The following is a 21,501-nucleotide window of genomic DNA, read 5'->3' as shown; positions in this document are numbered from 1 at the left end:
TGGGATCGTGTGGCATGCCGTCCACTTATATATGATATTATGGGATCGGGTGGCACGTCGTCCACTTATATATGATATGAATTGGGATCGTGTGGCACGCCGTCCACTTATATACTATACTATGGGATCGTGTGGCACGCCGTCCACTTATATATGATATTATGGGATCGTGTGGCACGCCGTCCACTTATATATGATATGAATTGGGATCGTGTGGCACGCCGTCCACTTGGTTATTGGCCTCCGTTGCCGGTGACATATTGTGCACTGTGATAAAGATGAAATGGGAACGGGTGGTACGCCTACCACGTGGTATATGGAAATATGGGATCGTGTGGCACGTGTGGCACGTCGTCCACTTATATATGATATTATGGGATCGTGTGGCACGCCATCCACTTATATATGATATTATGGGATCGTGTGGCACGCCGTCCACTATATATATATCATGGAACCCGGAGTTTCTTCTGTTTATTTTCGATATTTCATTTTTATCTGTTACTCCCCGATAGCATGTCCCCTCCTAGTTTTACTTTGTATTATCTTGTTATTGTTTTCTTGCACTTGTTGTATATATATGTGTACAGGTTAATTGTGGTAGGTACTGTCTAGCCTCGTCACTACTTCGCCGGGGTTAGGCCAGGCACTTACCAGCACATGGGGTCGGTTGTGCTGATGCTACACTATGTGCATTTTTGGTGCACAGATCAGGGAGCAGCTTACGGACCGCAGCAGTAGGACTTCTGGGAGCTATCTTCAGTCCAGGGACTCTCGAGGTAGCCTAGCTGGCGTTCGCAGGCCGAAGTCCCTTTCCATGTTTTTTTGTTTGTTTATCTTGTATCAAACAAACATGATGTATTTTCCCTTCAGACATTGATTGTAGTATTCTATAGTAGTCCATGAGCTAGTGACACCAGACTCTGGGTAGCATTTTGGTTCAAACTTCCGCACTTTTGGTTCTCAGTTGCTTTAGATTTAAAGTCTTTCGCTTAGATTTTTGTCTCATTTATTATATTATTTGAAAGAAAGCAGGAAATGTGTTTTAAATATTTGGCTTGCCTAGCTCTGATAGTAGGCGCCATCACGACACCCGATGGTGGGAAATCCGGGTCGTGACAACCCAGCTCTTCGTGGTCAAGTCATGAAACTTCAGTAACCAAGTGTGATGAGCCATAGAAGGCTGGTGGGTAGTGAAACCACCATGGATTCCGGCCAGGAGGTGGCCGGAGAAGATGGATGGAACTCATCGGAGATGAGGGGAAGGGGGAAGGTTCTAGAGAGAACCAGAGATAGAGAGATAGAGAGAGAGTCGGTTGAGTAAGGAATGAGAGGGGTGTTGGGGGGTCATTTGGTTTAATTTGGTAAAGGCGGATCTGAACCATTAATCAAAAATGATAAACGGCCAGGATTTAGTCCGGGTTGGGTTAGGTAGATTTAGGATTGGGCTTGGGTCTTGGGTTGGTTTATTGGGTTGGGTATAGGGTTTATTTAGGCCAAATGTGGCTATAAGTTAAATAGCCCCTTTTTCCCATTTAATTTATAAAAATAAATAATAAACAAATTTCTGAAAACAAATTAAAAGCACTAAAATGACTTATAACATATAATTATCAATTTAAAAATACAGAATCCCATTTTATAAACATGAGACGGATTTAAACATAAAAATGGCTAATATTGCAATTATGCAATTTTATCCTTAAAAAATGCCAAATAATTTGTAAAAATGTGTGAAAAAATGTCTTAGCTATATTTTAATATAAACATGAGAATCCACCAAAATGATAATTTGGGGATAATTATTGGGTTTTTCTTGATAAAATAAGGTAGTAAATTGATTTGAAAATCTTTGAAAAAAATTATGAAAAAAACAATGTAACCTTGGGATATACTTATATATGTTTATACATGCTATTTTGAAAGGTGTTTTGCATATAAAAATACAGGAAAAAATTGGGTATCAACAACTTCCCCTCTTTACCCGAGAAGGATGAAAGAGTTGTCGGGTAAAGATATGATGGCCAATTTTTGATCGAATGAAATGGTTTGAAGAGGTTGGTCGTGCTCTGGCTCCTGAGCTGCCTACATATCCTTGGTCTTACAGGAATCAGGTCATATGTAGTTCAGGATCCGTCGGCGGAGTATGTCGATAGAGACCTTTTCAAGAACGGGTGCAATATTCATGTCGGGATGAGTGGTTAAGGTCTAATAGGGCTGCGGGAACTGGAGCGAGATTGCTCCTGCTGAGATAGCCATTGCTCGCCGGTTTACCTGCAAATAAGCAATACAAGCATATATTGTGCGTAAATTTAAACATGATGGAAGTTCTCGTCGGACCATGAATGCTGCCTTAGGGCGGTTAGGATGACGTCCTCATACCATGATGTCCTGGGCCATGAAGCGTATAATAAAGGATTCGCAGGCCATGAAATGATGCTCTCGGGCTATGAGAATGATGTCTCTGAACTATGATGCCTTTGAATAATGATTTGCAAAAGATTAAAGGAGATCCTCAGGCCATGGCATGGCATTCTCGGGCTATGAAAATGGTGTCTCTGAATAATGACGCCTTTGGATAATTTGGCGGTCTTTCAGCCCAAGAGATGCAGTACTTGGCGATCTTTCAGCCCATGCAATGCAGAAAGCGGCGATCTTTCAGCCATGCAAGTGTAAAATAAAGCGGCGATCTTTCAGCCTATGCAACAGAAAGAGGCAATCTTTCAGCCATGCAAGTGTAAAATAAAGCGGCGATCTTCCAGCCATGCAAGTGTAAAATAAAGCGGCGATCTTTCAGCCATGCAAGTGTAAAATAAAGTGGAGATCTTCCAGCCATGCAAGTGTAAAATAAAGCGGCGATCTTTCAGTCGTGCAAGTGTAAAATAAAGCGGAGATCTTTCAGCCCATGCAATGCAAAAAGCGGTGATTTTTCAGCCATGCAAGTGTAAAACAAAGCGGCGATCTTTCAACCATGTAAGTGTAAAATAAAGCGGCGATCTTTCAGCCATGCAAGTGCAGATGGAGGTAGAGCTTAACCTCGGAAGGCAAAATGGTAGCCTTATACAATACAGGAAATGCAGATGGAGATAGTGCTTAGTCTCGGAAGGCAGAATGGTAGCCTTATGCAATGCAGGAAATATAGATGGAGACAGTGCTTAGTCTCGGAAGGCAGAATGGTAGCCTTATGCAATGCAGGAAATGCAAATGGAGATAGTGCTTAGTCTCGGAAGGCAGAATGGTAGCCTTATGCAACACAGGAAATGCAGATGGAGATAGTGCTTAGTCTCGGAAGGTAGAATGGTAGCCTTATGCAATGCAGAAATAAAAATAAAAGGGCAAATGGTAATAGAGTTTCTTATCTGATAGCAGGTTGCGACATTGTGACTGTTAGGGACGTTGTGATATAGGGAATATCGCCGGCATGCGTAATAGCAAATGCTGGTAAACGTGAACAATTCTGAGAGTTGTATTCCTAAACACCATTTATCTCGTGAATGTATAGCATGTCGGATGCTTTCGCAATCCAAGTGTCTGCATCCAAAGAAAAATCGTGAGTTTATAGAGGGGAGGTTAGTTCGTATCCCTGTTGGCTTTGCTTGACCTTCTCGACTCTGATCTGGTGATACTGTATGTATCATTGGGATAACGTTGCTAAATAGAGAAATTTTGATAACAAACATCCATGATTTAGTAAAAAATATAACATAAATACATAATCCAGAATAGTTTTCTTTAGATGAACTGACGACTGCGACGTGGTTCAAGACATTGCGACCTTTCTTGTTACGGAATTTTGAGGGTCCTCCTCAAAATTCTGCCTCAGTTCACTGGGTTGATGCTTTGGACGGCTTCTTACGATGACTAGCTGAAATTGCTTCGGAATTTTGAGGGTCCTCCTCAAAATTCTGCCCTAGTTTCCAATTACGGGGGGGGGGAGGAAATGAAAATTTTATTGAATTGCGACCGAACCCATAGGGCTACCTACGTATCCCTTCTTAAACGGGAATCAGGTCAGGCATAGTTCAAATTACATCATATGAGAAAAGCATAAAGATTACGCATAGTAACGCTTGACTACATCTAAATTGATCGACTTCGGCCAGACTTCTCCGTCCATTTCTGCAAGTATGAGGGCTCCTCCTGTCAGAACCCGGTGAACCATGTATGGACCCTGCCAGTTAAGAAAGAACTTTCCTTTGGCTTCATCTTGATGCGGAAAACTTTTTTTAACACCAGCTGCCCCGGTGTGAACCGTCTTGGCTTGACTCTTTTGTTGAAGGGTCTGGACATTCTGTTCTGATAGAGTTGATCATGGCAGACTGCATTCATTCTCTTTCCATCTATAAGGGCTAGTTGCTCATAACGACTTCTTATCCACTCTATTTCGTCGAGCTCGGCTTCTTGTATGATCCTTAGGGAAGGAATTTCTACCTCAGCGGGAATGACAGCCTCTGTACCATAAACCAGCATATAGGGGCTTACCTCAGTTGATGTGCGAACTATGGTGTGATACCCCAGTAGAGCAAATGATAACTTCTCGTGCCACTGTCTGTGATTCTCTATCATTTTCCTCATCCATCCAGATCTGATGATAACCAGCGAAGCAATCTATGAATGACTATAGCTCATGTTTGGCGCAATTGTCAATTAGGATGTGTATATTTGGAAAAGGGAAGTTGTCTTTTGGACTGGTCCAGTTGAGATCCCGGTAGTTGACACAGACTCGGACCTTCCCATCCTTTTTTGGTACCGGCACGATGTTGGCTAACCTTGTCGGGTATTCTACTACCCTGAGAATCTTAGCTTTGACTTGCTTAGTGACTTCTTCCTTGATTTTCAAACTCATATCAGGCTTGAACTTTATGAGTTTTTGCTTCACCGGCGGACATGTCGGATCGGTTGGCAGTTTGTGTGCCACAATAGATGTACTCAGACCAGTCATGTCATCATACGACCAGGCGAATATGTCCTCATATTCCCTTAGAAATTCTGTGTACTCTTCCTTTTCTAACGGTGACAAATGAACGTTGATTCGTGTTTCTTTGACATTCTCTGCATCTCCCAGGTTAACAATCTCAGTCTCGTCCAGGTTGACTTAGGTCTGTTCTCAAAATTCTCGACTTCTTTAACAATCTCTTCCGGTATGTCATCTTCCTCTGAATCTATGTCCGTTTGTTGCATTGTCTCGTTGCATGTCACAGTCATTGGTTCATCAAGATAAGTAATAGTAATGTTGTATAAGTAAAGTAATGAGAGAAAATAATAAGAGTAAGATTTATAGGGAAAATCGAAATGCTTTGATAAATTCCATAACTGTTTTGAACATTGAAGATCTTATTGCAAAATTTTAAAATGCGGAAGGAAAGTCAACTAGTAAAAATAAAAGATAGTGCATGATGCTTGTTCAGCCTTGCTACTCCGAGGCTTTCCAGGTTCTGGTGGTTCTGATGGTCCAGTTATTGAGGCATGCTCCTCTGATTACAGCATGTATGGAAGGGCCTTGCTCCCCCTCCTCCTCGAAAACAATACAACAATCCATGTTCTTGCTTCTGATAGGACTAAGAGGAGGAGTGGGTGGAGGGCCCCTGGATCTCATTGAATAAGATGATGTTGCAAGAGTGCACGAACTAACCTTTGGGGAGGGGGAATAATAAACAAAAGGTAAAAAACAAAAAGGTAACAAGTTAGTGAGGTTTATAAAAAGCATTGCAATATTTAAACACATAGTGCGAGAATGTAAATCGTGTCCTAATTTGGGGACCTCTTTGTGCCCGAGGTAGGCCTAGCGACAAATTAATTTGGAGAACTCAGAATGCTAAATGCCTCATTTTATTGATAGAAAATAAAACGAATCCCAAATCGATACTAAATAAACAGGAAATAAATGTCACTACTGGCCATTGGCCTTATTACATTTTTAAAGCAAAAAGAAAAAAACTCCTATCTACTTGGTCCCAGAAGGACCTTCCTCAGGTTGATTGCTCTCGTTGATCAGATACTCCAGTTCGCGTAGGTTCACCAGTAAAAATGCCTTTGCCAGGTGTTCTCCTTCATTTCCCTTAGCGTTCTGGCAGTCGGTGAATCTTTTCCTCGCTTTTCCTTCCAATTCCAACAGACTGTATTCCAGATATTCCAACTTTTTGCTAGCTTTGGCGGTCCTCTCTTTCCACTCATTGATTTGCTCATTTGGTGGAAGACTCCTCCACCAGTCTAGCAAGAGTAAGGGTATGCTAACCATACCAAAATTGGGGACCTCGTTCTTCATTTTCTACAAAACAAAAGGGTTAAGACCCTACCCCCACCAAACTCAACTATTTAACATCAACAATTAGCATGAAGCATTTAGTTCTCCCAATAAACGCACAGAACGTGGTAGTGTCCATTTGGGTTTTGGGGAAACCCAGTGGACTTTGGACAAGGCTATCTTAAAGATTCAGTATGCGGACAACATAACTGACTCGGCTAGGTTTGACCATGATGCATGCACAGTTAAACAGAGTAAGGTTTCTATAGGGTTTTAGACTGGTACCCTTGAGCGGACAACTCAAGGGGAAAAGGCACGGAACCGTCAATTACACCGTTGATCGACTGGTTTTACCGCAAATATGCCTTTTACGGATTTAGAGGGTGATAATATCGGAAGAGCGCAACCACTTATTATAAGCGTTGCTATGGTATTTTGTTTAGCATGAGTGGAATATGATGTTGAGCATGATTATTAAATAATTAAAGCAGGTTGTCACATATTTGCATGTTATGAAAGCAATAAATACAACAGTTCTTCATAATTTAAAACAGTAATAAAGGAAAGCAGTAAAGGAAAGCAGTAAAAGAAATAAAGGAAAGAAATAAAAAGACAAGTTAGTTTTGTAGTTGAAAAAGGGAATTGAATGCTTAAAGGTATTAAACAAATAAAGGCATATAAAGAAAATGTCAAATAATAGTCTGAAATGGTAAAAGCCTAAAAGATCCCCAGCAGAGTCGCCATGCTGTCGCGCCCCCTTTTTCTCGCGAAATCGGGTTTATGACATTTAGGAGGACAACTCGTTCCCTTTTTGGGAATTTGGGTTTGAATTGAAGAGTCACCACCTAATGATTAAGGTGCATTAGGACGCCAAGAAGGTTTGATTTGAATAACCAGAGATTGGGTAAGGGCTTGAAATTATCCCAAGGGGAAAGTGTTAGGCACCCCTCAAGATCCACTAGTGTGGTTCCCGGCCAAACTATTATTGTGAATTTAGGTGCAAATAACATGCAGGCAAATAAAACTTCAAATAAGAGGGGATTTTCACATAATGGTTACAAACAAAATTGGAAACAATTAAAAGGAAGTTGCTTTTCTTAAAAGAAATAGTTTGAAATCTTTAGAAGAAACAAAGAAACAAAGGGATAAAGGGGGTCCTGGGTTTATTAATAATATGGATCACCCCACACAACATCCGGTAATCACTCCTTAGTGAGGGGATACACGAGACGTTATTGCGTGGTCATCATATCCAATCTACCCTTTTCCACCCCGTTAAGGTATTAAAGCGCGGAATGGTCATGTTTACTTATTGCATGTTATTATCCGTCCCAATCCGATCAGTCCCGGAGGCATTTAGGACTACTAATCCTAAGGGGAAGGTATATTAGGATTGTTTGTAGTTTCAAAGGCAAAATTCTAAGGCGACATACAAAAACATGTATATCAAGTTGGGGGAAAGCATATAACAAGTAAAAGGCTCAGATTGTTACAACCCATATCCACATTCGTTAGTTCATGCCATATATTAGTTAACATAAATCCAAGAAGGAATTACGTTTGAGATGATAAGAAGTTAATCCTATTGGTCTTAAGTGATACAAGGGTGTATAAGGGTGATTAACAAGTATTAGAAGTTAAACGAATCAAGGATGTTGTAACTCGCATTTTCAGGTAAACCTAGAGGTTCTTAATACATTCAAGAGGTCATGTATTAAGGTATTTAAATCATATAATATCCGTATCATAAGTCTTGAAGTCAAACGAGTTATGAAACAAAAATCGACAAACGTTGTCGCAACTTAGGTTCATAATTTTACTTAAACATTAGGTTAAATGTTTCTAAGATTTTCTCCAAATTTACAAGGAATTACGGGGTGATCTACCCACCAAATTAAAGATATATGACTCTAGTTTCCAACGCATTAAACCGTTTGTCAATATGATCTCGAGGTATAGAGATATTCATATTTTTGCAAGCCTGCGCAGATTGGTAGATGACAAGTAGGTGCATCACCTACTTGCCAAAATGATAGGACAAAATTAAAAGACCTAAGTCGTACAAGAGAGTAATTTTAATGTGTTATGAACTCAGTTATTTTATCCATATTTCAGACCCTCAAAACCAAAGTTAACCCCTGCAACTCCTCCCCAAAAATCCCACACAAACCCTAATAGATTTTCCCTCTCTTTCAAGTTCTATTTGTAGGTAAACCCTAGAGTTTGAAGAACCAAAGGAAGGGCTGAGTTATCCAACAAGTAAGGAAAGTTACTGCCATCTTTAATACATTTTTATCTATTGTTAATTCATGGTAATTCGTTCTATACATGTAAGAACTCACGGGACGGTGATCGGAAGCCGTGAGTTCGAGTTATTCACTTGTTGCGAATTATTTTGTGGATTGTTTTGTGTTGCTATTGGGCTGCGTGTTTTACTACTATTTTGTGAAGTTTTGGAGGTGGAAGGGTGTGGAGAAATACCATATATATGTAGGGTTGTGGGCTTATAGTTATTCGTAACATTTCCGGGTCATTTGACACGACTACGGTGGCCGTCTTATGTATGATGTAATTAGGTTGTGCGTGGACTGTTTTGGGAGGCTCAATATGTTTATTATTGATGTTGTTTGGGCTGTTTGGTGATTGTTTTTAATGGTGTGAAGTCATATATATAGGGGAGGTGTTGTCCGTTTCAACGTAAAATAGGTTGTACATAATGTAATGAACGAGCTTCCAAAGATACTCTACTCTTAGAAGCTAGCAGTACTTACATTGCTTTCCCTCTTACGGAACTATTGATGTTAATGTTGCTTCTCTTATTCTTATGTTATCAATGTTGTTGGTACTTCCTGATTCTTATAAGGCTCGTAATGAAGAGTTGGTCCTAATAACGTGTACAGAGGATACCGACCTTACATCACTCCGAAAGGTTTAGAATGTGATTCCATGAGTCGAGCATGCATTATGTATATGTATCTAATTTACTCTACCGAGCCGCGCTATAGTCGGTCGTGTACGGCACATATTGTGCAACCACTAATCAGTTGGGTTTTACCGAGCTCCACGTGGCCGGGTACGATTCTACCGAGCCTTGTGACGGGGGTACGTTTTTACCGAGCCTATTATGGCTGGGTACGATATGATGATGATGATGCCCACAGAGGCGTATGTTTTAAAAGTTTATGTATACATACATATGTATCATGCATTTCATGTCAGTAGCCCTCAGAGGTACTCAGATGTTCCAGGTTGTATATTCTCTATCCCTGCTTACATTACTGTTCGTATTTATGGTTCCCTGCCTTACATACTCAGTACTTTATTCGTACTGACATCGTTTTGTTTGTGGATGCTGCATGTCGTGCTGCAGGCCCTAATAGACAGGCAGGTGCAGCTCCCCCACCACAGTAGGTTGTCCAGTTCAGCAGTGATTGGCGAGATCCCTTCTTCGGACTTGTCGTGGTCTTGGTATGCATTTAATTTTTATAGACATTATGGGTATGTCGGGGCCCTATTTCGGCTATGTTGCAGCACTTATGTTCATTTAGAGGCTCATAGACAAGTGTCGACTCATGTATAGTTTGGTATGCCTTGTCGGTTGGTTTTTGTTGTATAGTTTTTCATGGTAGCGTGGTAGCTCGTACCTTATATGTAGTTTCTTGATTGTCTGGTCATCCCCTGCTATGTATGTTCATGCCATCATATTTTATTGTTGGTTGTCCATGATCCATGTCTACCATTTATATTGATCTCGTCAACCCTAAAAGATAATAAAAAAAGGTTAGATAAAATGTACGTTGGTGCTCGGCAAGTATGGTCGGGTGCTAGTCATGGCCCTCCAGTTTGGGTCGTGACAAACTTGGTATCAGAGCAAGTCTGTCCTAGGGATTGTCTATGAGCCGTGTCTAGTAGAGTCTTGATTATGGATGTGTAGTGCGCCACATTTATAATCAGGAGGCTACATGACATCTAGGGTTGTTACCTTCTTCCTGAATCTAGATCGTGCGTAGAGTTGAGTCGTAAGTGTTCGTCTCTAATATTCACCTTGTTTTCTTTCAGCGATGCCTTCGACTAGGAAGCAAACAATTAGTAGACGGCTTGATACAACTGCGGGAGAGGGTACCAGTCAGGTGCCCCAAGCCAGAACAGGCCAAAGTGAGGCTCAGAGTGAGATGTCGTCTCATACCTCATCTACCCGTCTCCTCCAGAGGATATTAGGAGGCACCCAGCACCTCCAATTCCTCCGTCTGGCACAACATACCAGGATATGCGGAGTGCTTTGCAGTTATTGACTAGCTTGGTAGCTGCTCAGGCTCAGAGGCAGAATATAGGTGCTGCTGATAAACCAGTTAGTACGAGAGTTCGTGATTTTATTAATTTAGACCCTCCAGTGTTTACCGGATCAAACCCCAAGGAGGACCCGCAGACTTTTATTGACCAGGTTCATCGTACACTGCGGGTTATGCATGTTAGTGATACAGAGGTAGTAGAGTTGGCTTCTTATCGGCTACGGGATTTAGCGGTTCTCTGGTATGATAGTTGGGAGAGATCCAGGGGTCTGAACGCTCCTCCAGCTGTGTGGAAGGAATTTTTTGAGGCCTTTCTTCGTCACTACTTTCCAGTTGAGATACAACGAGCTAGAGCTGATAAGTTCTTGAACCTTAGACAAGGTAATATGAGTGTGCGAGAGTACAGTATGCAGTTCGATTCTTTAGCAAGGTATGCTCCCCATATGGTGGCCAAGATGAGTGACAGGGTGCATTTGTTCGTGAATAGATTGGGACCACATCTGATAAATAAGTGCACGACAGCCTCCTTGGTGGAGGGCATGGATATTTCCCGTATTCAGGCTTATGCCCAGACCCTAGAGGATCGTAAGCGCCAGTAGAGGGCAGATAGGGAGCAGGATAGGGGCCAGCATAAGAGGGCGAGATTTGCAAGGTATTCTAATGACTTTAGAGGCAGCGTCAGGCCCCAGTCTTCGATGAGTTCGGCGCCACCTGTAGCTAGTGCTCCTCTACAGTTTCAGAGGCCTCGATATGATCGATTTACCCATTCTGGTCCAGGTCATAGTTTGCAGGCATCAGGCTCGCAACATCACAGGGATACTAGTCAGACGAGACCCATAACACCACGTTGTGATCAGTGCGGCAAGGCCCACTTTGGACTGTGTTATCGAGGTTCTGATGCATGTTATTTTTGCGGATAGCCTGGCCATATGATACGGGATTGTCCTAACAAGGGAGGTGATGGTATGGCTCAGCCGACTGGATCTGTGTCTGCTTCTTCCTCATCAATTCGTCCTCCAGCACAGGGTTTTCAGCAGTCGACAGGTCGTGGTAGAGGTAGAGGTGCAGTGCCAAGTTTGAGTGGTGGTCGAAATCGAACCTATGCTCTAGTAGGTCGACAGGATCTCGAGTCATCTCCAGATGTTGTTATAGGTATATTATCTGTGTTTTCTTATGATGTATATGCGCTGATTGATCCGGGATCTACATTATCATATGTTACACCCTTTGTGGCTAATAAGTTTGGCATTGAACCTGAATTGGTAAGTAAACCCCTTGTGGTATCTACTCCGATAGGAGATTCTATGATTGCTAGAAGGGTATATAGAGGTTGCACTGTGATGATTTGTAGTCATCAAACCTCGGCAAATTTATTTGAGTTAGAAATGGTTGATTTTGATGTGATAATGGGAATGGACTGGTTGGCCTCATGCTATGCAAATGTTGACTGTCGTACGAAGATGGTTAGATTTCAATTTCCTGGTGAACCCATCATTGAATGGAAAGGGAATATTGCTACATCAAAAGGTAGGTTTATTTCCTATCTTAAGGCAAGGAAAATGATCTCAAAAGGTTACATTTATCATTTCGTTCGCGTTAGGGATGCAGAGGCGAAACCACCTACTTTACAATCAATCCCTGTGGTCAACGAATTCCCAGATGTTTTCCTAGATGAACTCCTAGGCCTTCTCCTGAAAGGGAGATTGAGTTTAGCATTGATGTGTTGCCTGACACTCAACCGATCTCTATCCCTCCATACAGAATGGCCCCGGCAGAGTTGCGAGAGTTGAAGGTGCAGTTGAAGGACTTGCTAGATAAGGGCTTCATTAGACCTAGCACTTCACCTTGGGGTGCACCAGTCCTATTCGTGCGGAAGAAAGACGGGTCGTTACGGATGTGTATCGACTATCGATAGTTGAATAAGTTTACTATAAAGAACAAGTATCCACTTCCAAGAATTGATGACCTGTTTGACCAACTCCAGGGTGCCAAGTATTTCTCCAAGATTGATTTACGTTCAAGGTATCATCAGGTGAGGGTTAAGGAGAAGGATATTCCAAAGACGGCCTTCCAGACAAGATACGGGTACTTTGAGTTCTTGGTGATGTCGTTCGGGCAAACAAATGCCCCAACAGCTTTTATGGATCTCATGAATACTATATTTAGGCCCTATCTTGATGTGTTCGTGATTGTATTCATTGATGACATTCTAGTATATTCTCGTTCGGAGGCGGAACATGCGGGCCACTTGCGGATAGTATTACAAACGCTTCAGGATCGTAAGTTATATGCTAAGCTCTCCAAATGTGAATTTTGGCTGAACTCAGTAGCGTTCCTTGGCCATATGATATCTGACGAGGGTATTAGTATCGACACTCAGAAGATCGATGCAGTAAAGAATTGGCCGAGACCTACAACACCATTAGAAGTCTGCAGCTTCCTAGGGCTAGCAGGATATTATAGGCGGTTTGTAGAAGGGTTTTCCTCTATATCATCACCATTGACTAAGTTAACACAGAAAGCTACCAAGTTCCAGTGGTATGACACTTATGAACGTAGTTTCCAGGAGCTGAAGAATCGATTGACATCCGCACCAGTGCTCACTCTCCCTGAAGGAATAGAAGGTTATGTGGTATATTGTGATGCCTCAGGTATAGGTTTTGGGTGCGTATTAATGCAGCATGGGAAGATAATTGCTTATGCATCAAGACAATTGAAGAAGCATGAAAAGAATTATCCAACCCATGATTTGGAATTGGCTGCAGTAATATATGCTTTGAAGATATGGCGGCACTACTTATACGGCGTCCATGTTGACATCTACATAGATCACAAGAGTTTACAATACATCTTCAAGCAGAAAGAGTTGAATTTGAGGTAGCGTAGGTGGCTTGAATTACTGAAAGACTACGACGTCGAGATATTGTATCATCCCGGTAAAGCCAATGTTGTGGCAGACGCTCTTAGCCGTAAATCAATGGGAAGCTTAGTACATATTGAGGCAGGTAGATGGGGGTTGACTAAAGAGCTTCATCAGCTAGACAATATGAGAATCAGATTGTTAGACTCTGATGACGGAGGTGTTACTATACAGAATACATCAGAATCATCTTTGGTAGTCGAGGTAAAAGCACAGAAATATGAAGATCCTATCTTAGTATGATTAAGAGAGAGCATTCAGCAGTGTAAAAGTATGGCTTTTGAGATTGGAAGAGATGGGGAACTGAGATACCAGGGCCGATTATGTGTGCCTAATGTGGCAGGGTTGCGAGAGAAGATTATGAATGAGATTCATCAATCCCGATATTCTATCCATCCCGGCTCGACAAAGATGTATCATGATGTCAAGGAGCAATATTAGTGGGATAACATGAAGAAGTCTATTGCAGAATTTGTAGCCCAGTGTCCCAATTGTCAACAAGTAAAGATAGAACATCAGAAACCCGGTGGATTGCTTCAGAATATAGAGATTCTGACCAGGAAATGGGAGGTGATTAATATGGACTTCATTATTGGATTACCTCGCTCTTATCATAAGTTTGACTCCATCTGGGTGATAATTGATCGACTTACAAAATGTGCCCATTTTCTGCCAGTTAAGACAACTTACACGGCTGAAGATTATACGAAGTTGTATATCAAGGAGATTGTTAGGCTTCATGGTGTGCCGGTATATAATATATCAGACCGAGGAGCTCAATTTATAGCTAACTTTTGGAGGTCTTTTCAGAAAGGTTTAGGCACACAAGTGAATCTCAGCACTGCATTTCATCTGCATACTAATGGACAGGCCGAACGTACCATTCAGACACTGGAAGATATGCTACGAGCATATGTTCTAGATTTTAAGGGAAATTTGGATGACCATCTTCCACTCATAGAATTCGCCTACAATAATAGCTACCATTCCAGTATTAAAATGGCCCCATACGAGGCACTATACGGGAGAAGATGTAGATCACCAGTTGGATGGTTCGAAGTCGGTGAAACAGAATTATATGGGCCAGATTTGATTCACCAAGCTATTGAGAAGGTGAAAGTGATACAGGAGCGATTGAGGAAAGCACAAAGCAGGAAAAAATCTTATTCTGATGTCCGACGTCGTGATCTGGAGTTTGAGGTTGGTGATTGGGTTTTCTTGAGAATCTCACCAATGAAGGGTATTATGCGTTTTGGGAAGAAAGGTAAGCTGAGTCCAAGGTATATCGGGCCATATAAAATTCTTCGACGGATTGGACAGGTTGCTTATGAGTTAGAATTGCCATCCGAATTGGAATTTGTCCACCCGGTATTCCATGTATCTATGTTGAGGAAATGTATTGGAGACCCTTCTCGAGTCGTCCCTATCAAAGATGTACAGGTTACAGAGGACTTATCATATGAAGAAGTGCCAGTGGCTATAGTAGATCGACAAGTCCGCAAACTGAGAACAAAAGATGTAGCTTCCATCAAAGTATTGTGGAGGAACAAGAATATGGAAGAAATAACATGGGAAACAGAAGAGGAGATGAAGTCTAAATACCCGTACCTATTCCAAAATGAAGATAACAAGGATGCTGGTGGAATACATGATACATTGGAAGGTGAAATGGCTCTATGAGGTAAGCAATAACTTGAGAATACTCTTCCTTAATACAAAATGGCGATATGCAGATAATGTACATGTCCATAATTCTTTGCATACTCTTGTAAGGCCATACGTTGAGTTAACCGCTTGCAAGTTTGTCCTCTATTTATGGGAGAATTTTGCCCGGAATCCACAATGATTTACACTCCCTATAAACCCTTACATTCGAGGACGAATGTTCCTATGAGGGAAAGGGTGTTACAACCCATATCCATACGCGTTAGTTCATTCCATATATTAGTTAACATAAATACAAGAAGGAATTACCTTTGAGATGATAAGAAGTTAATCCTATTGGTCTTAAGTGATACAAGGGTGTATAAGGGTGATTAACAAGTATTAGAAGTTAAACGAATTAAGGATGTTGTAACTCGTATTTTCAGGTAAACCTAGAGGTTCTTAATACACTCAAGAGGTCATGTATTAAGGTATTTGAATCATATAATATCCGTATCATAAGTCTTGAAGTCAAACGAGTTATGAAACAAAAGTCGACAAATGTTGTCGCAACTTAGGTTCATAATTTTACTTAAACATTAGGTTAAATGTTTCTAAGCTTTTCTCCTAATTTACAAGGAATTACGGGGTGATATACCCACCAAATTAAAGATCTATGAGTCTAATTTTCAACTCATTAAACCGTTTGTCAATAAGATCTCGGAGTATAGAGATATTCATATTTTCGCAAGCCTGCGCAGATTGGTAGATGACAAGTAGGTGCATCACCTACTTGCCAAAATGATAGGACAAAATTAAAAGACCTAAGTCGGCCAAGAGAGGACTTTTAAGGGGTTATGAACTCAGTTATTTCATCCATATTTCAGACCCTCAAAACCAAAGTTAACCCCTGCAACTCCTCCCCAAAAATCCCACACAAACCCTAATCGATTTTCCCTATCTTTCAAGTTCTATTTGAAGGTAAAACCTAGAGTTTGAAGAACCAAGGGAAGGGCTGAGTTATCCAACAAGTAAGGTAAGTTACTGCCATCTTTCATACATTTTTCTCTGCTGTGAATTCATGGTAATTCGTTCTATACATGTAAGAACTCACGCGACGGTGATCGGAAGCCGTGAGTTTGAGTTATTCACTTGTAGCGGATTGTTTTGTGGACCGTTTTGTGTTGCTATTGGGCTGCGTGTTTTACTACTATTTTGCGGAGTGTTGGAGGTGGAAGGGTGTGAAGAAATACCATATATATGTAGGGTTGTGGGCTTATAGTTATTCGTAACATTTCCGGGTCGTTTGACACGACTACGGTGGCCGTCGTATGTATGATGTAATTAGGTTGTGCGTGGACTGTTTTGGGAGGCTCAATATGTTTATTATTGATGTTGTTTGGGCTGTTTGGTGATTGTTTTGAATGGTGTGAAGTCATATATATAGGGGAGGTGCTGTCCGTTTCAACGTAAAATAGGTTGTGGTCGATACATAATAGTTATGACGCTTAAATGATAACGATAGTATCGTTTCTCTTATTGTAGACTAAGGAGTTGTGACAATTGCATAGCTTGTGATTGGGGCAGTATATACAAGGTATGTGAGGCTATCCCTTTTCTTCTTTTGCACGACTCCGATTGTACATAATGTAATGAACGAGCTTCCAAAGATACTCTACTCTTAGAAGCTAGCAGTACTTACATTGCTTTCCCTCTTATGGAATGATTGATGTTAATGTTGCTTCTCTTATTCTTATGTTATCAATGTTGTTGGTACTTCCTGATTCTTATAAGGTTCGTAATGAAGAGTTGGTCCTAATAACGTGTACAGAGGATACCGACCTTACGTCACTCCGAAAGGTTTAGAATGTGATTCCATGAGTCGAGCATGCATTATGTATATGTATCTATTTTACTCTACCGAGCCGCGCTATAGTTGGCCGGGTACGGCACATATTGTGCAACCACTGATCAGTTGGGTTTTACCGAGCTCCACGTGGCTGGGTACGATTCTACCGAGCCTTATGATGGCCGGGTACGTTTTTACCGAGCCTATTATGGCTGGGTACGATATGATGATGATGATGCCCACAGAGGCGTATGTTTTAAAAGTTTATGTATACATACATATGTATCATGAATTTCATGTCAGTAGCCCTCAGAGGTACTCAGATGTTCCAGGTTGTATATTCTCTATCCCTACTTACATTACTGTTCGTATTTATAGTTCTCTGCCTTACATACTCAGTACTTTATTCGTACTGACGTCCTTTTGTTTGTAGACGCTGCATGTCGTGCTGCAGGCCGTAATAGATAGGCAAGTGCAGCTCCCCCACCACAGTAGGTTGTCCAGTTCAGCAGTGATTGGCGAGATCCCTTCTCCGGACTTGTCGTGGTCTTGGTATGCATTTAATTTTTATAGACATTATGGGTATGTCGGGGCCCTATTTCGGCTATGTTGCAGCATTTATGTTCATTTAGAGGCTCATAGACAAATGTCGACTCATGTATAGTTTGGTATGCCTTGTCGGCTGGTTTTTGTTGTATAGTCTTTCATGGTAGCGTGGTAGCTCGTACCTTATATGTAGTTTCTTGATTGTCTGGTCATCCTCTACTATATATGTTCATGCCATCATATTTTATTATTGGTTGTCCATGATCCATGTCTACCATTTATATTGATCTCGTCAACCCTAAAAGATAATAAAAAGGTTAGATAAAATGTACGTTGGTGCTCGGCAAGTATGGTTGGGTGCTAGTCATGGCCCTCCAGTTTGGGTCGTGACACAGATATACCTCCTTGAACAAAGAAAGCACATAATTAGCATGACTTTCACATACTGTTTATGGTTTGATTAAGAACTTAAAGGTTGAGGCAAACTGATTTATTACATAATTTAGATAAGAAACCCGAATCAGGCCTGCCTGCTAATTGTAGTTAATAGCACAGATTCAATTTATAACTTTGCCCTAAGGCTTGCCTAAGTGTTGGACAAGGATCCTATAGGCATGGTGTCTACTAAATTCAGAAAGCAATAATAATAAACTGAATATGTACTGGTTAAAAAGGTTGTCAGATTATTAAAGAAAGCAAGTTTTTACAAAGGTCATGAGTTCTACAAATGATGATCATTGTTATCACTGGTTTAGCTCTAGACGTGAATGAAGCGATTCAGATTCGATTAATAATTCCTATAGACATGCTTTCTACGCGTAGTTGGTCAGAAGCCTTATAGACATGGTAAAAGTTCAGAAACCTTATAGGCATGATATCTAGGTGCTGAAGACGGGTTTTAACCTCTAAACATGGTATCTAACTGGCTGAATTTGTTTTAAGACATGAACATGATATCTATATGCAGTTGATTGTTTAAAACCTATGAACATGATTTCTAGATGAAAATGGATATACAAGATTCAGAAGGACCTATAGGCATATTTTCTATATGCATATGCAGAATTCAGATTTCCATACTTATGGACATGATTCCTATAAGCATGATTTCTATATGCATGCAGATTTCAGAATGACTTATAGGCATGATTTCTATATGAGAGTTGCAGAATTTAGAATGACCTATAGGCATGGTATCTACCCTTTGCATACATAGTTACCCGCCCTTTTCACTAGCCATCCCCAAGAGTTTATTACAAATTATTACAGCCTAGAATAAAGTAAAATACATTAGAAAAATGTAAATAAAAGTACAACCAAAGGAGAGCCTGATTCAGACTTCATGTCTGAAATATAAGGTAAACCAACTCCATAAGATCAAGATCCAAAGCCTTTCTCCTATTCAAGTGTGTCAAAGGTCCTTAAGAGCCTTAAAAGGGACTCCGGGCAATGCTCACACCTAAATGTATTGTCAGATTAGGACAAGTGCAGTGCGGACGGGCCATCCCTCAGGTGTCCAAGTTTAGAGGGAACTTAAAGAGTCCCAAGGCAAGGCTCACAAGAGAAAGGTAGAACTTAAAGACTAAGAGAGTGTGCAAGTACAAAAACAGAATTCTAAAAGTGGGGAAATGAGAGGGAAATATCTATAGATAAGTACACATAAGGGGTTCAGGGGGAATAACGAAATTGAAAGAGGCAAGGGCAGGCTGTGGGTATGCCCAGCAATGGAGAATGCCAGCATACCCATAAGCCTGTTAGAACACACTATTTAGAGGCTAGGATCCCAAGGGATCAAATTTAATTCATGGACAATAATTTGCATATTGTCATGCCTTAAACCATAGCTCAAACACATAAGGGGCAGAGGTTTGGGATTCAGAATAGAATAGGCAGAAAGAAATCAACATACTAAAGTAAGTATTGAACTATACAGAAACAGTGAGTAGACATAGATACAAAAGTAGTAAATAAATACTTTGTTGTGGTGCTAAAGCTTAAATCAGGACATACCAGTTTCAAAGAAACAAATAGAGAAAGCAGTAGGTGTTGTAAACAGGCCACAGTGCAGACAATAAGAGAAAATACTATTGCATGTAAGTTCAGAAAGACTATGAGTGATGGGTGCTAATGAAAGAGTCGTGTATTCATAGTGTGAAAAACAGGCATAAATAAGGTAAGAAAACAATTAAGGAACTGGATGTCAATTAAGAATCAATCAACACAAGACTTCCTTTAATTAAGGAATTCGGACTCAAAAGGTAAAAAACTATTTAAGAAAAGAAATCAAATAAACATCTTGTGCAAAGTAGGCAATTAGTGGTAAATACATGGAAGTTTATTTTAGGGGCAGAGCTTTGAAATACACGGTTGCATAAATAAGATAAGAGAAATCAATTAGTAGCCAGTAAATCAAGGATCATAGATTTTGTAATCACTGGTCCATAAATGAACCAAGTCAGAAAAGCTGAGAAAAGTGTTTTTAACTTAAGTCGAGTAATAGGGCAGTCAGCAAACAAGGAAAGAAATCAATCAAACTTATACAAAATGATGTCTGAAATTAATCAAAAATTGAAAGCCCTTTTAGAGGGAAGTTCAGCACATATAAAGAGCACACAAGTATCAGGCATGCAAAAAGGGGTCAAGTAGAAGGTCTTGTAGAGTTTAGTAAAAGTCAGAATCATATGAAGAAACAAAATTGAAACAATGATTTTGAAACTTAATGAAGCAGTAGATGAAACAACTCCAAGAACTCAAATGGGTCCAAGAGAATAGGGTTTTTGAAATCAGGCAAGTTCAGAGATGAGGCACAAGCAAATCACGTAGCCAATGGTATCAAAACTCAGATGAACCCTCAAATTCTACGGTTTTTACCATCAATCGAGTTCAGAGGTGAGAGGACAAGCAATCAAGGAAAAGATACTAATCGAAATAGGTTCAGAGGTCTCAGAAAGGAACTGAGACCCTTAGCATGCTCTTCCAGTCGTAGAAACTCATGAGAAGCATAGTAAAAGCACAACATGGGAGACACATTAAAAGAAACATAGTAGAAGAAGCTAATGAGAAATATAGTAGAAGAGACTGATTAAGAAAATGGTAGCAGAAACTTAAAAACACAGTAGAGGAAACTAATAAGAACATGGTAGCAGCAATATAATAATAACACAGTAGAAGAAACGTAGTAGAAGAAACATAAAGAATACAGTAGAAGAAATATAGTAGAAGAAGCACACAAAAGAAAAAGAAAAATCAGAGAACAACTAAAACTCCTAGATCGGAAAATAAAGGCTTTGAAAGCATAACTTTTGAAAGAAATATCAGAAAATCGTTTAAAAGCTTATGGAAAATATGGATCTGGAACAGATCTACAGAGATCAGAAAAACCTAAAAAGCTAGGGTTTCAGAGAAACCCAAATGGTGAGAAAGGCTTGGATCTAAGTAGGAGGAGTCGAGGTCAGGCTCGAAACAGACATGGTTTGCCGGAGCAAAGCCGAAGATGGTCGTGAAACTTGAATCAACAAGGGTCTGGACCCAGCTCTTCGTGTTCAAGTCATGAAACTTCAGTAACCAAGCGTGAGGAGCCATAGAAGGCTGGTGGGTGGTGAAACCACCGTGGATTCAGGCCAGGAGGTGGCCGGAGAAGATGGATAGAACTCATCGGAGAGGAGGGGAAGGGGGAAGGTTCTAGAGAGAACCAGAGATAGAGAGATAGAGAGAGAGCCGGTTGAGTGAGGAATGAGAGGGGTCTTGGGGGGTTGTTTGGTTTAATTTGGTAAAGGCGGATCTGGACCGTTGATCAAAAATGATCAACGGCCAGGATTTAGTCCGGATTTGGTCGGGTAGATTTAGGATTGGGCTTGGGTCTTGGGTTGGTTTAATTTGGGTTGGGTGGGTTTATTTAGGCCAAATTAAAAGGCCAAATGTGGCTATAAGTTAAATAGCTCCTTTTTCCCCATTTAATTTATTAAAAAAAATAATAAACAAATTCCTAAAAACAAATTAAAAGCACTAA

This window comes from Nicotiana tabacum, chromosome 18 (genome assembly GCF_000715075.1).
Source record: "Nicotiana tabacum cultivar K326 chromosome 18, ASM71507v2, whole genome shotgun sequence".
NCBI classification, from domain to species: domain Eukaryota; kingdom Viridiplantae; phylum Streptophyta; class Magnoliopsida; order Solanales; family Solanaceae; genus Nicotiana; species Nicotiana tabacum.
The sequence above is the reverse complement of the archived record's forward strand: the minus strand, read 5'-3'. Positions refer to the sequence as shown.